Source organism: Macaca fascicularis, chromosome 8 (assembly GCF_037993035.2).
Source record: "Macaca fascicularis isolate 582-1 chromosome 8, T2T-MFA8v1.1".
Taxonomy (NCBI): Eukaryota; Metazoa; Chordata; class Mammalia; order Primates; family Cercopithecidae; genus Macaca; species Macaca fascicularis.
The window spans coordinates 85,391,556-85,408,342 of record NC_088382.1 but is presented as its reverse complement, the minus strand read 5'-3'; the positions used below and the strand labels follow the sequence as shown (position 1 = coordinate 85,408,342).

Sequence of the window (16,787 nt, the reverse complement as noted above, 5' to 3'; positions counted from 1 at the left end):
CCTTCCTCCCCGCAATGTTGCTAAACTCTTTGTTCTGCTTTCTAATCTCTGCACGTACCAGAGGTTTCGTAAGTTCTGTAAGTACATGTTTTTCTTTCTGAGGCCAGGTCACAAAGAATGTTTAAGTAAGAGAGCCAGGTCACAAGGTGTGTTTAAGAAAGATAGCCATAAACTGGTTGTGCAACCTGATGCAATATAATTAACTGCCTTTGTGTAAAACTGCTCTTCCGCCTCAAGGGTTGTACTGAAATATCAGAAATGGCGGGAACCAATCATAGTTTGCCAAATCGCTTTGTTCAAACTCCAGCCAATCATACCTCTAATTTGTATAATGATTCTATGCCTACTTTCCTTAGACTATATAACATTGTTCGGAGCTCAGTGGGGGAGCTCTCCTGCCCGTCTCGTTTCACGAGCAAGTGAGAGCTCCAGGTTCGAACCTGTAATAAAGATCCTTGCTGCTTAGCTTTGACTCTGGACTCTGGTGGTCTTCTTCGGGGAATAAATGGTCTGGGCATAACACAGTTCCCCATTTTCACTTAAAAATTATGGTAAGACTGATTTGCTTTATTACACTTGGCCTGATTATTTGTATAAAGTGCAGCAAAAATAATTAGTTTTCGTATAGGCTGTGTGTGTGTGTGTGTGTGTGTGTGTGTGTGAGAGAGAGAGAGAGAGAGAGAGAGAGAGAGAGAGAGAAATACTGGTTTTTATTGGTTGGCACAAGATTACAACCTACAATTTCAATGCCCTTCCCTCCCGCACAGCTCGAGTGGAAGGAAACTGATCAACACGTAGAAAGGAACGGCAGGCTCACAGGTTTAAGCATTTGTTTTTACGAAAAGGAGTAGGATATGGGGATGGTCAAGTTTTATGGATAGTAACAACATTCTCTCTTGATTGCGGGGGGTAAGTGTTGGGGTCCGCGAGTTTCCTAAACAAAGGAATGAACACACAAGACAACACAAGACAAGACAAACATGGCGGCCGCCCAGAATGGCGCGCTCTGCTTTATTTTATACAGTTGTTTGTGGAATGTTACCAAGTCACAAGACACATTGTTGTTTTTCTGACCTTTCCCTGACTTCGTTTGCAAGAGCAGGACTTATGGGGAACGCCCTACTTCGTTTGCAAGAGCAGGACTTATGGGGAACGCCCTGCTTCGTTTGCAAGAGCAGGACTATCGGGAACGCCTTACTTCGTTTGCGAGAGCAGGACTTATCGGGAACACCCTGTTTGTGAGCACGTAGTCCTCTACAGGTAAGTCTGCCTGTCTCCCATTTCTGGTACCATATAAAGGACACATTAGTAAAGTAGGGAAAGGGTTGTATGTGTGGCTGGCCTGTTCTTAAGAGAGGAAGGTGGGATGGTATCTAATGTGTGCCTGTCTTGGATAAAACTTGGGGCTGGACCAGTGCCCCTTTCTTCTCAGCCCTCCTCCACAACCTGACTGTACTGCCAGCTGCACCCATGGGAAGGAGGTATGAAGGAAGCCTGAGAACATCCACCTTGAGAAAAGGAAACAGGAAAACTATTTCCTTCCACCTTCTCTGGACCAAATTCCACTTCCCTCAGCTCCAGAGAGCACTGCAAAAATCTTCCTTAGGAATGCTGTGAAGACAGGGGGAAGAGGCCAGCCCAGACAGGTGGTCCTGAGTGGGCAAGAAGAAAAGCTTGACTTTCCATGCAGTACCAAGCAAGGTTGTTTTGGAAACAAGCAAACAAACAAAAAATAGAAACCAATACCATATTGGGTAGCTCCTAAATCCTGGAGAGCATTTGGATTAGGGGTAAGGGCAATTTTACTCCAGCTCCTTGTTTTATAACCCACACCAGGTGCCAAGAGGTTTAAGGACTACAACTGACCTCTCTTTCCCTACAAGCACCATTCCTTGGATTCCCAGTTTTGTTGAGCTTATTTGGGGTCCCTTGCCATCCTCTTCAAAAATGACTCAGCTTGTTGGTTCTTCTGTTTTCTATTAGAAACTCAAGTAGGCTGAAGCCTACTGGGCTGCATTCCCAGATGGTTAAGGCATTCGAAGCCACAGGATGAGATAGGAGGTCAGCACAAAATACAGGTTACAATAAAGGAGCCAGTAAAACCAAAATGGCAACAGGAGTGACCTCTGGTCATCCTCACTGCTACACTCCCACCAGAACCATGACAGTTTACAAATGTCATGGCAATGTCAGGAAGTTGCCCTATGTGGTCTAAAAAGGGTAGGTATAAATAATCCACCCCTTGTTTAGCATATTATCAAGAAATAACCATAAAAGTGGGCAACCAGCAGCCCTCAGGGAGTCTCTGTCTATGGAGTAGCCATTCTTTCATTCCTTTACTTTCTTAATAAACTTGCTTTCACTTTGCACTGTGGAGTCACACTGAATTCTTTATTGCATGAAATTCAAGAACTCTCTCTTGGGGTCTGGATCGAGACCCCTTTCCTGTAACAGCTACAACAGAAACAATTGCTGCAGGGGCAGGGACAGTCAGGGAATGCAAATTTACCTATACAGTTGTAAAGTTATTGTAATGTACATGAAGTGGTACAAGTTTAACACTATGTTGCCTGTTGAAAGTGGAGGACATGTATCTAGTTCTTACAGCAACCACTTTTAAAAAGAAATTATATCTTTTAAAAAAAGTACATAATAGGCAATGCAAAAATGAAAATACATAAACATATGGAAAATAAGCTAATTTTGAATTGGTGATGTCTATCTTAGAAGTGACATAATTCTAAGGGAAATAAATATAAATAAATGCACCTTCAAGTATATTACAGTAACACCAAAGATAAATACAACCAGAAAAAAAAAAGCCCAATTTTATGCCTAGGGCTCATTAAAATTTAGATGAAAGCATAATTCTTATAAACTAAAAGATGTCAAAAGACAAATTAATATTTCAAATGCTGGGGAAAAAACTCTCAACCTCGAATTCAATATCCAGTCACATAGTTATCATAGAAAAATGAGAAAATAAAGACATTTTCAAACAGAACCAATACATAACTTTCATGTCTTGAAAGAAATGTTAATATTCTTAAATATTTGTTAAGAAGGAAATTGAAGTCTAAAGAAAGGCTATTGGAAATTCTAAATAAATACTAGCTACAAAAACAGGAAGTTTTTTTAGCAGAAGTAAAAATCAAAGTAGGTATAAAGTACTAGATAACAATAAAATGAAATAAACCATTGGGAAGTTGTTTGGACTTCAGATATTATGTGACTTTGTATTGTTCATGGTGGTGGTAGCAATATTTATAATTTATAATTTAGTAAATGTAGGATGAAAATTAAAATATAAGAATAACGAATAAAATTATTAAAATATAGTCAATGTCATAATAACTATAACTCTCTTTCTCTCTCTCTCTCTCTCTCTCTCTCTCTCTCTCTCTCTGTATATATATATATATATATATACACACACACACCTCTCTTAACAGCAATTCCCACATTGGGGGAAATACACAAAAATCATAATTTACACACACACACACAAAAGTTTAACAATACACACGCACACTGAGAGAGGTGAAAAGAAAGGACTAACTGTTGAGCAACATTACCACCAGACTGAATGTACCTTAAGGGTCAAAGCATGTTAGGATCATGGATTGTCGCATAATAGTAAAGTAAAAAAATTACCATAAAGATGTAACTAATTATCAATCTATATACATTTAACATGTTGCCTATAAATCATGAAAAAACAAGATTCAAAGAAGTAGAAGTAAAATAAATGATAGAGTTGATTAATAAATTGGGGTTAAAGTTGAATGTATGTGTTTGTGCACGGAAGTGGGAATACATACATATGTATGTGTATGTAATAGATGCAGGAGGCAGATAAAGGAAGCTACCCGGAGAATCTCCAACCTGCCCCGCAAGTGTTTACATCAGATACTTTTATGCAGATGAGGAAATCTGTCCAGGGTGTCTGGGCATGCCCCCAACAGACTGGGGGCCTGCCTGCAGTATTGGTAGAGTGAGGTGGAGCCACTGGGAATTCATGCCTTACGCAGGGGGGAGGAGCCTGGCCTCTCTGCTCCTGTGTCGTGGCCTGGTATTCAATCTGTGAGGTGGGAGCCTGTTGGCAGGACCTCTTTTATTCCCTGAGAGCTTTCTTTTAATAAATTCCTCTCTCCTCGTCTTTCAATGTGTCCATGTGCCTAATTTTTTCTGGTCATGTTACAAGAACCTGGATTTTAGTTGAACTAAGGAGCAAAAATCCTGCATCATTAGATAGATGATAGATAGATAGATAGATAGATAGATAGATAGATAGATAAATAGATAGATACATATAAAGAAACAGAGAGAGAGAATTCTGAACACACTACTTAAAGAATACGTATGGTTTTCCAGTTACATGGATAATTACACAAATTAAGATTAGCCCACAAAACAAATTTTACAAATACCAAATATTATTCCAAACTTTTTTCAGATCATACTGATTTAAAACTAAAATTTAGCTTTTTAGAAAGCTTAATTTTTAAAAAATCTAAACGTTTAAAACATAGTTCTAATTAACATTTGAGTAAAAGAAGATCATAATGAAAATTACGAAATATTTATGACTAAAAGATAATATCACTACATTTATATGCATGTGTACATAGCTAAAATTAAAAACTTACAGGTTGAAATATATATTAAAAGCTAACAAAAGATTAAAAATTAATAGTTAAAGCATTCTATTCAAAATATTTTTAAAATAATGAAATAATAGCAGACAGTCTAAAAAAGAAATAATATAAGACAAAATATAAAATGAAGAAGCAAAAAGATTATCCAAATCTAAAGCTAGTTCTTTATTATTAATCTTTAATTAAACAGACAAAGGACTGAAGAGTTTATGCAAATAAAATTGAAAATATTCAAAATATAAAAAGTAACATAACTATAAAAGTAAAATATTTTTGAGAAAGCATTAAACTATATTATGTCGATCAGTGTTAAACAACGTAGACAATTATCTACGGAAGTATAATTTTCGAAAACTGATCTAATAAGATACAGTAATCCTGAATAGACATTGAACCATTAAGTTAACTGCATCAGTAGTCAAATATTTTTTCTGAAGTCTTCAAATAAATTCACTTAAAAATTAAGAGTAAGTGATTATGACGATATGTGTTAAGCAGATGTTTTATAAGCACCAACAGAGTTAAAGCATTTGAGATATGGTGCAGCTGTGACGATTTATTTAATGAATATTTATTCAGTACTAAAGGATGAAAATGATGAAATAATATAAAGAGGGAAAGAGAAACGTATTATAAACTTTTCTTGCTGGCTTGTTATTATTGATTTGGGGTTTCATGATTTTCCTCATTTTATTTTAAGTAATTACGTAAAACAGTGGCATACTTTGATCTCCTCCAGTCTTCAATAATCAGGACTAGCCTAGACACATGGGGGCCCTAAGAAGCCTCATAAACTGATACCCCTTCAAACATATATTGTCAAACTATTTGTAAGCACATTTTGATAAGGAGGATGCTAGGGTGCACCCCGGGAAGAAAGGAAAATAAAGAATTGCTGTGTCGATACTATATTGTCTTCAAGAGTTCATCTCCAAACTCCAAGCTCCAAACTTGCATTTCCACTTAGCAAATGATATGATTTGACTGTGTCCCCACCCAAATCTCATCTTGAATTGTAATCCCCATAATGCCCACATGTCGAGAGAGGGACCAGGTAGGAGGTGATTGGATCATGGGGGCATTTTCCCCTATGCTGTTCTTGTGATAGTGAGTGAGTTCTCACAAGACCTAATGGTTTTATAAGGCAGTTTTCCCTGCTCTTGCTCCCTATCTCTTGCATTCCACCATTTAAGATGTGCCTCTTCTCCTTCCACCATGCAAGTTTCCTAAGGTCTCCCCAACCATTCAGAACTGTGAGTCAATTAAACCTCTTTTCTTTACAAAGTACCAACTCTCATGTATGTCTTTATAGCGGTGTGAAAATGGACTAATACAGCAGAAGACTACAATTTCCTCAGAAGAGAGTTTATGTAAATAGATGGGTTTGGGAGCCAAATTTCACCTTAAACATTCCATCTTCAAACTACTCACAGAACTTTCCACAAGAAGAGTTCTAGGAAATACTTTTTATTTTTTTTATCTTCTTACATTTCTGGTGGTGTTTAACTGCCTAGAGAACATTGAGTAATTTTCATTCTGGTCTTCCCCTTAACCCAGTTCTGACATTTTCAGCATTAATCTTATTAGTGTGAATTCTGGGAAAATGATTACTTCTTTGTCTTGTATGCGTTATACATATGATGCTTTCAAAAAATTCTTTGTTTGTTCAATATACAAATGGTCATTTGGAAAATAGAGACTAATAGAAGATATTATATAAGTGATACCCTAAACATTCTTTCAGTACTCCTCTTTTTTTCCCCCCAAAGCCCTGTGTCAGAACGGCTTTTCCTGTCTTGATTTCCACATGCTAATCCCTTCAACTGAGATTCATCACAATCTTACCTAGTCCTTTATAATGTAACCTTTTGGGGTTATATGTCTTCAAAATAATAGCCATGGATGCAATGAATGATGAAACAATGGGAGGCAGGTGAGTTCCTTGATAATTTGTTTGCACTATTGAATTAATTGCTACAAAGTTTAGACTGAACCAGTAATAAGTTTTTTTCCAATGGGATGGCTATCTCAAATCCCTTACATAACATCAAGTAGGAGACCTACAAATATTTATTTATGTATTTATTTACTTAGTAATGAAATCAAATACCTATAGAAAGATCTCTATATAAATCCAGGTAGGCCATGATTCAGAGTCACCTATTAATGCCATTTACTGCCTTTGTCCTCTGGAAAAGTCATGAAGCTTCTCTAAACCTCTATCTCCTTGCTGTAAAATATAGATATTAGTAGTACCTACTTTATGCAAGGGTTTTGAGAGTTAAATGAAAAATGCACATATAGTACTAGTACAGTGTGTGGAAAATAAATACTTCCTACTATTGATGTTATTTGCTCCAAGTAAACATGAAAATAATCAGGATCCTGTTGATTTAGTGGCTAAATCTAACATGTTTGGTGCTAAAATATTACAGAATACAAACAGCAGAATAAAAAATAAATAGCTTCTATGATGTCCTCAAACTCTGGAGTCTAGTGACTCTGAGTTATACAATTACGAACTATATTTTTAATATGTATCCAATCACAAACAATTTTAAGCACAATGCTAATGTATTTTTCAATTTTACCTTTTTATTTCATTTTATTTTATTTTGAGACTGAGTCTCACTCTCGCTCAGGCTGGAGTGCAGTGGTGCGACGTCTGCTCACTGCAAGGTCCCGGGTTCACTCCATTCTCCTGCCTCAGCCTCCCGAGTAGCTGGGACTACTGGCTCCCGCCACTAAGCCCGGCAATTTTTTTTTTTTCTTTGTATTTTTAGTAGAGATAGGATGGTCTCGATCTCCTGACCTCGTGATCCCCCTGCCTCGGCCTCCCGAAGTGCTGGGATTACAGGCGTGAGCCACCGTGCCCTGCTCAATTTTACCTTTTTTAAAAATAGATTCATAGCAGCAACCTGGTGGCACTCAAAAGCAATGAGACTCTAGTGTCAATTTCCTTAGTTTTACTTGAGCATCAATATGACAAATGCGGGGGCAACTGTTTTACTGATGTTGAGAAAATGAAAGTAAAATCACCATTGAAACAAATGGAAGTTGATGACTCCCCCATCATATTACATAAAATAATTGTTAAACATCATTTCTTTGGGGATGTGATTGTTCGAGTCCTATTGACATCAGTGAAGATGCCTTCGTTATCTGATTGTCCTGACTGTTCATGCAGTGAAACTTAGAAAGTTTTTCTGCCAGTACACAGCAGCAGTTTGATGAGTTTAATGCTTTTGCTCTTTCAAAACCAAGATTTTTTTTTTCTCTAAACGGCCAAAGGCAGTAATGCCACATTGCTATCCGATTATTTGGTTTAAGAATCAAACTAAACTCTTAAGTCCAGTTATATCTTTTTGACAGATTTTGAAACACACCACCAGAGCTACACTACAAACTGTCAGAAAAAGTTGTGTTTCAATTGTGTAGCCTCCCCAAGGCCTGGTTACCATTTGGTATCCTTTACTTATTGAATTTTCACTCAAGTAGTCTGGGTTTCTGAGAATTGTCAAACCTCTCTATTAGCAAGAAAAGCTTATCTGTAAAATGGCAATGAAAACACAGCTCAGTCAGAATTAGGACAATTCACTAATTTTCACCTCTCACATGGAGTATATGTCATATTTGGACATAATCTTCAGTTGGCTCAGAATAATCAATGTCTGGGGAGTTCTTGGTGGAATAAGAAACAGATAAAACAAAACTGATCTTTTTTTGTCAAATTTAAGTATTTTGTTTCAAATCACTATGAATATTGCAAAATGGTTTTGCAGATTATATTAATAGGTTGTAGTAGTTTTCTAAACAGAGGAATCTTTTGGAATACATTATTTTCTTAAAAAACAGGACAGTAATTCTTTTACACACTTTCGACATTCTATTTTGCTGGTAAATATATATAGTGTGTGTATACACACACGGGGAATATATATAATACATATGGATATCCATACACACGTGTCTATGGATATATATATATGGATATATATGTGTGTGTACATATATATGGTTTCTTAAATTCTGTCCCAAATGTAATTTTTTTATAATGATCAATTACTAATAGCCCTAGAATTCAAGTAATTTATGGATTATGGATATCCTAGATATAAATTAAACAGAGCAAGCCAAGCTGCCATATATGTGGCTAAATGTTTGCTTAAAAATAACTCTTTTTTAAACAGGATATCAGTAGATTTGCACTTGTAGAACTGCATTTTAGAGAATATATAGGATAATTATCTTATTATACAGATATGAGGGTACTGTACAAATGAAGGCAGTTAACTTCCCCATAGTCACAGCTATAGCATCAAAGCCACCATTATCCTCATTCCCAGTTCTGATGATTTGCCATTAGTTCATGCTACCAAACATTTATTTATTTTTTTAGAGACAGCACCTCGCTCCGTTGCCCAGGCTGGAGTGCAGTGGCGCAATCTGGGCCCACTGCAATGTCTGCCTTCCAGGTTCAAGTGATTCTCCTGCCTCAGCCTCCTGAGTTGCTGTGATTACAAGTGTGCGCACTAGCATGCCCAGCTAATTTTTGTATTTTTAACAAAGGCAGGATTTTGCCATGTTGTCTAGGCTGGTCTCGAACTCCTGTCCTCAAGTGATCCACCCATCTCAGCCTCCCAATATACTGGGATTACAGGCACGAGCCACAGCGCTGAGTGCCCAATCATTTATTAATTCCAACTTTGTCAACCCAAGCTGGTGTACACAGCAATGAAGTTAACAGAGAAGAGTTCTGGTAATCACTCACCAATTACCACTTTTCTAACACTCTCTCTACATTTTAAAATGTTTCAAAATTAATAGAATGAGAATTCAAAACAAATCTACAGTCTGAAACTTTTTTCTCTAAGAATAAAAAATGACTCTAGAAAAAAATTAGTGTTCAAATATGACTTTCTTTCAAGTAATTTTGGTGGTAAATGTGGTAGAAAAGATAAAACTGAAAAGGAAAATATTTTGTACTTTAACAGTGGGGAGTTTAATTTTGGTAGGTGTAACCTTCTTTATTTTAACCTCAAATACACAACCAACTGGTAGAAGTTCCACAGTGTTACTATTTTTATATATTTGCATACATGGATATACCTAAAAATACATACATACAAACATATGCTGAAAAATAAGAGAAAAGACAAAAATTGTCCTTAGGAAATTTCATTTTTGTTCTGTATGTGAGTCCTTCCTTCGTATTATTTCTGTGTTAATTCTCAACTTCAAAGTTCTTTTACATTTTGTTTAAAGATCATGACCTCTATACTTTTATACTCTTCTTCTCTCCTTTAAGTATGCAGATGTCTCTCCAAAATTCCACAACTTCACACTGTGGCCACTGGCAATAAAATGCAGTGATAGAAAAAAAAATTATCTGGAGTGCTATGTGGTTACCATATTAATACTTTCTGTCATTTTTATTCAGGTGCCTGAATGGTGTACTCTATAGCTTGTTTGATATTGAATGATAATATGACTATTCTAATTAAAATGTGTCAGTCCAAATAAACATTATGGAATATATAACAATTTTAAAGGAAAATTGAATAAGATGATTTGCTTTTCTGCCAGTTGCTGGGGTGTATGTTATTATTTAGATTGAAAAAAAAAAGCTTTTGCTATATTCTGATGATTTGGCATGAATTAGTGAAAACAACAGCCTTTTCAAGAAATTCTCCAGAACGTCTTTGGCTACTTTTGACCAATCATCTCAGAAAAGAAATGGAAGAGACAGAACAAAGGAAGAATAGTTGCTTAATATTTATTCTATGTCGGGCAGCATAATTTGAAATATGCAGTCTATAGCTCAACATTTACATTGATAGAAATGTAACATATGATGCATATACCCTAATGTCTATCAGTTTATTCTATCAGATTATTAGAGGATAGTGTGACACTATAAAATCAGCTGTTTTTTTTGCCACATAGAGTAAATATCCAAAATACTCAGCATCTCAAACTCAGATAATACATACTGGTTTCAAAGAGCTTTGCTGAGTAAAATGTACCTTGTTCTTTATAACTACCTGCTCTCAGTCTTCCTTCCCCTCCCTCCCTCTCACTTTAGATCAGCAGCATGGGTATTTTTTAAAAAGCAAATATATATATATACTTATATATATGTATATATTATATATGTCTATATACACACATATATAGAGATAGAGATATAAAAAATAACATTGACAGTGTCTATAACTCCTAATTATTTAGCTCTCTAATCTTTTGAGACAAACTTCATTTTTGCAAATGACTGGGTGGAACACTACGCAACTCCTCCTACTACTCTCTTGTTGTTAATTCCAACATGGTGTATGAACATATATCTGGGAAGTTTGCTTTCTAAATAGGTTACAGCAGAGCCGAAAATCTGCTCAACTGTGTCGGTGCCCTGCAGCAGTCCTCATTTATTTCACTTGAAAAGACAAATTGCATTTTTTGAAGTAGTGCAAAATATTAAGCCAAAAGAAGCAGAAGTTGATCTAGCATAAAGAATAAAAAACTGAAGCAAAAATTTGGAAATTATCTTCAGAGTTACCTGCTGGTGTGGTATAGGCAGGAACCCAGAAGATAAATTGCTAAGAGGGTGCAGGGAAGTTTTGTATCCTTTAGGAGAGAACAGATGGGTTGAAGTTGGACTGTTTTGTGTCTGGGCCGTATCCAAGAACTACAAGACAATTAACATGAATTCCCAATACTTAGAAACTGTGCTTGAGGAAATGCTTGACAACCAAGGTCAGCACATAGGCCTAGAGAAAACAGCAGCATGGCTACCGGGTGGAACAGGGAGCATGTCCAGTGTGGAGTGAAAAGCTGTAGCACCCACTAAGCCATTTGTCCTGGGAGTTTCAATTATTAGCAGTTTCCTCTATATGGTTTGTCCTAAGCGAGGCTGGAAAAGAAGCACTTAGCTGACATGGTTGGTCATCTATTGAGTGGAAACAATAGCTTTTAACTTTTTTTTTTTTTTTTAAGTCCCATCAGTTTAATAACAATAAAAAACCCCAAAAGTGGAAAACTGAGGGGGCAGGGGAAGAGACCCCTGGGCCAGGGGCACGAGGAGCCCTGCTCATGGCACCAGGCCTGGCCGCAGGGTCCCCCGGTATTGCTGTTGCTACGAGGTCGGGGGGCAGCGATTGTCCTGTGGGAGCCACCGTTCGCCTGGGTCGGGGACCCTCACTTCTTCTGGGGTGTGCTCAGCTTCTGCATGCCCCGGATCTTGTCCAGCAGGCCAGAGATGAAGGCCTCTGTGGGTTTGTAACAGTCAACCAGCAGCTCCTTGACCCTGGCAGCCCGGGCATCATCACTCTCCATGTCCAGGAGCTCATCCACATCAATCTCCAGTTCTGGGATCTCCTCTTCCAGGCAGTCGTAGAGGCGCGTAAGCTGCTCCAGGATCCACTCCTCTAGGTTGAGGCGCTTCCGTAGTTCCTTGCGGTCATACTTGACGGTAACCTTCCCTTGGCGCCTCACTGGGCCCTCATCGTCCGCGCCACTCGGGCCCTCTCCTGCGGTTCCGGGGCGGCTCTGAAAGTAGACGCGTGGTCCTGGGCCGCCACTGCCCAGCCCGGGGGCCGGGGCCGCCAACGCCGCGCCCCCCGCCGTGCCGCTGTCAGCCATGGCGGCCGCCGGGGCCACGTGCGCGCGTTGGGCCCCTCCCTGCGCCGCCGCCTCCGGGACGCCCGCCGGCTGGCTCGGGTTAGCTCGCCGGCTCAGCTCCGCGCGGCTCTGCGGCGAGGGCGGCGGCGGGGGCGCCCGGGGACAGCTGCAGCATGCGGAGCCCCCGGGCCTGGCCTGGCCGCGCCCCCAGCTTTTAACTTTTTTTAATCAAAATTACTGTCTCAAATCCTTCTGTTGCTTCTGTGAAACTCACAGGAGGCCACCAGTATAATGTTGACAGTCTTTTTCCACCTCAACATTGAGTTCATTTGTCCTTCCTAGAAGTTTCCGTTCAGCAACGTGACCTGCGTTATTTCATGTCACACTAAGCTTCTTTCATTAGTTCTGATTCGTCAAGAATTCTTTTTTAAAAAATTAGCTAAGAGGTTTGTATACATCCACACATGAATGTGGGACTAATAAAAATTAGCATTTTTAATAGAAAACTATACTGAAGGAATGTCCCCAACTAAAGCAATAAGAGAGCGCAATGAAAATATACAAGTAATTACATGTATATTGGATAGAGTTATGTACTAAAATATGACTTGCACAGACTGCAGAGAAGAGAAAAAAATATCCTGATAGGTAATTTTTAATAGGAAAGATGAGGATAAAGTTGGTCACTAAAAAAAGCCTTTAAACTGGTTGATATCTTATGAACTCATATCTCACATACCAGGAAGAGACATTTAACGTGATTATGTTCTGAAAAGTCCCTTGGTTAGCCAATTGATCACACATTGAATCTAATAATTTTAGTCATACACACCCTACCAATAAAATAACACAAAAAAATTCTAACATCCAAATTAGTTTCACATTTTTTCTAACTAGTCTTTTGTTTCCACCCAAAAGTTTTAGTTAAGGTGTCAATAAGTCATTTCATAGTCTTAGTACATTTACTCCTCTATAGAAACGCAGCTACTAAAAACATTTTGTTCGTTTGTTTTGCCAAGGTTTGAAACATTTGTAAGGTATTTATAGAGAGAAAAGTACCTATTTTTGTAAGCTAATAAACATAGCAGCTGCATCTTTAAGGTTTCATGTGGCACACATTTAATTCTTAAGTAAATGGTACCTTAGAACATAATAGGCTTCTATGACTAAGTAATTTTAAAAATTTTTGTTTCTCAGAGTATTCTAAAAGTTAAGTTCCAACCATTCATAAAATGTATTTGGATCCTGCTTGCCATGGTTCAGGTCTTTAACGAATGTTTAATAAGATCTGATACTGAACTGACACAAACAAATTCTAACAATGGAAAATTAGAATCAGATACAGTAACATTCACTCATTGAGATTTGAGATGGATAACACCTGAGATGTTTCTTCTGTCCTATTTCTTATGCTTGAATTGTTGCCATAATTAACTGTTTTTATTGATATGCTCATTAATTTACTTCATTGCTTCTGAAAGAACAATAACACTCTGACAAAGTCATTAAAACCAGTTAATAGAACACTGAAGAGTTGATACATATCTCATCAAGTATCTGATGTATGAAGTGAGATGGGAAGTAATTTGCTAATTTATAATTTTTTATATTGTCTCTTCTTATTAGGCATTTTTAACATTACTTTTTTGCTTCCCTTTCTGTTTGTCAAGATCTGCTATTTTCTCCCTCCTGCACATTTCTTTATCTCTCTCTCTGTCTTTCTCTCTCTCATACACACACATCCCTCATTTGTAAAATAATCACAATTACTGTTTATACATCGACAAAACTGAATTTTTTCCCAAATATCAACTTTTTATTAGATCCTATCCCTTTGGGTCCTCATGAATTTTTGTGCATTAGGATCAATTATGATACTCAAGGTATTTTTCTCTTGTCATTTTGACCAAAATAAAATGTTAATTCTACATTTTATTATATTCTTATCTCATGTAGTTCCTTAACTACTACCTTATAGTTTAAATAAGAGATTTAATGTGATATTTCAAAGTTTCTTCTATCCATCCAAATTATATGCAAAATGTTGATGTGATTATATGTGCATTATTATAAATTCCATCAGTCTCACAAAATTTTCAAAGCTTTTGGTTGTTGAACTTTTATGACTAGCTTACATAACAGGTAGGGACTGCTAACAAAATTATAAACTGAAATATCCCTCAATTGGCCAAGTAATCACATACTGAATCTAGTAATTTTCATTATATATACTTATAAAAAGAAAACATACAGATAGTTATTCTAGCATCCTAAATAGCTTCATGCTACTTCTTATTGGTGTGTTTTTTTTTTCTTGTTATAACTAGCAAAAAGTTGAAAACTACAGGTTAATCTTAAATACAGCAAATGTAGCTATCAATGATAGCAAGTATGCGAGAAATTATTGAGGATATGAATAATGAAGGAGATAATATACAGAAGGAAACAGAAATACTTGTCTACTTAATTTTGCTGAAAACTTTTTAATGATTTATATACCACCATATAAGCTTTTTTTGTTCATGTATGTACTATTAATGGTAGCCACATTTTTAAAAAATATATGACAATCTGAGGGAGAATGTTATTTTTTCCATTAGAACTCAAGCTATTAAATCCATTATCCATTTTTGTTTCCCTGTCAATGCAATCTGTCTCTTTGCTTTGCCCCTATTAATGCCACATTGAAAAATTGAATCTGTTCCCTAAGTTAGTCTCTAACCTCTTTTATTATTTGAAAGAGAGTTTAGTGCTTGGAAACTTGCTCGGGGAAATAGAATTCCCTTCCTAAAATTTTCCATTGCACAAACATCAGTATTGCAAGCATGTTCACTAGTGAGCCTCTGGCCTGCTTTTGAAGAATTACTGAACAAAATGACTGAGGTCAATATAGGGTTTCTCAGAGGCTCTGCTAATTCATATGTTATAGGACGCCGATCCCTTCAGACTAAACGAAAAGCCACTGCTTTCTAATGCCCACTGTATGTGGGGGAAGTGGAGGTGGGAGACAGGATGGGGAGAGATTGTCTGTTTGGTCTATGGGCTGTGTAGAACTAAAGAGAAAAAACTTAACAAACTCAATGCCAGTTTTCGATATCTTAAAATACATTTCTTTTTTGTCCCAAATGTATTCTGTTTTTAATATTAAATTATTTTATATGTTTCTTGACAAAATTACTGCTTTTTATACATAATTTACAAACATTAGATGAGCTAGAATAATCTGAGTGCTCAGCTCCAACATGTACAGCAGATGAAGTAATCTAAAAAATAAATCAACATTTTTTCTCAGATGAATAAGAAAATAGACACATTAGCAGATTTCATCCACCTCAGCCACCCTAAACTCTGATTTCTGTCTCCTGGTCTGTTCAACTCACTGAGACCACTCTGGTCTGTGTTGGATTTCCCTGCCTACATCGTGAGTTACCAGGTTGGACTGATCCTCCAGGCAAAAAGCTGGGGTGTTTGTAAGACTCACAGCACTTGAAAGGAACACTTTCCCACTTTTGCATTTCCTGCTCTCCAATGTCTAAAAACAGTATTTTCATATATTTTGTTTAGTTTTCTACATGTTTAAAATGGGAAAGTAAATCAATTCCCATCTACTCTCTCATGAAAAGAAGCAGAAATCCTTACTTTTGTTTTTGGATTGGAAAATTTTAAATTGAATTACATGGCCGAGCATGGTGGCTCACACCTGTAATCCCAGCACTTTGGGAGGCCAAGGCCGGCGGGTCACCTGAGGTCAGGAGTTTGAGACCAGCCTGACTAATGTGGCGAAACCCTATCCCTAATAAAAACACAAAATTTAGCTGGGCATGGTGGCCTGCGCCTGTTATCCCAGGTACTCAGGAGGCTGAGGCAGGAGAATCGCTTCAATCTGGTAGGAGGAGGTGGCAGTGAGTTGAGACCATGCCACTGCACTCCGGCCTAGGTGACATAGTGAGACTCTGTCTCAAAATAAACAAATAAATAGATAAATAAATAAACAAACCTCTTATAAAAAAGTACACAAATCATAAATTCAAAGATTAATTTTCATAAAAGAAACAAACTCATGTATATAGCACCCCGAGTAAGAAATAAAATATTAACACCACCCCAAAGCCCCCGTATGTCTCTTTTTAATCATTGTGAACACCGTGCTGACTTTTAATCCCATTGATGAGTTTTGCCTGTTTTTGAACTTTGTAGATAGTTCACACTCTCTTAGGCCTGACTTCTTTTGCTCAGCATTAGGTTTCTATGTTAACTGTGTTGTGGCCTATGACTCATTCATCCTATTGTTGTAGAATATTCTTCTCTATTCAATTTTAGATATACACCACAAAAATGTAGCAGTTTTCAGTTGGGCTTTTTTTTATGTGGCTACAAACATTCCCATATGCTTCTTCAAAAACTTATATTCATATTCTAGGTATATATCCAGAAATTAAATTGTTGCATTACTGGTTCGTTTAACGAATTTCTACTGCAAAATAATTATGTGGAGTAATTTTTCTATAAGTC

General features: G+C 37.1%; 1 pseudogene; it reads right to left on the bottom strand.

Moving 5' to 3' along the window:
• Nucleotides 1-11,632: 11,632 nt before the first annotated feature.
• LOC102126052 (protein phosphatase 1 regulatory subunit 14B pseudogene) lies at nucleotides 11,633-12,472 on the bottom strand (annotated as a pseudogene).
• Between the last annotated feature and the right edge of the window lie 4,315 nt (nucleotides 12,473-16,787).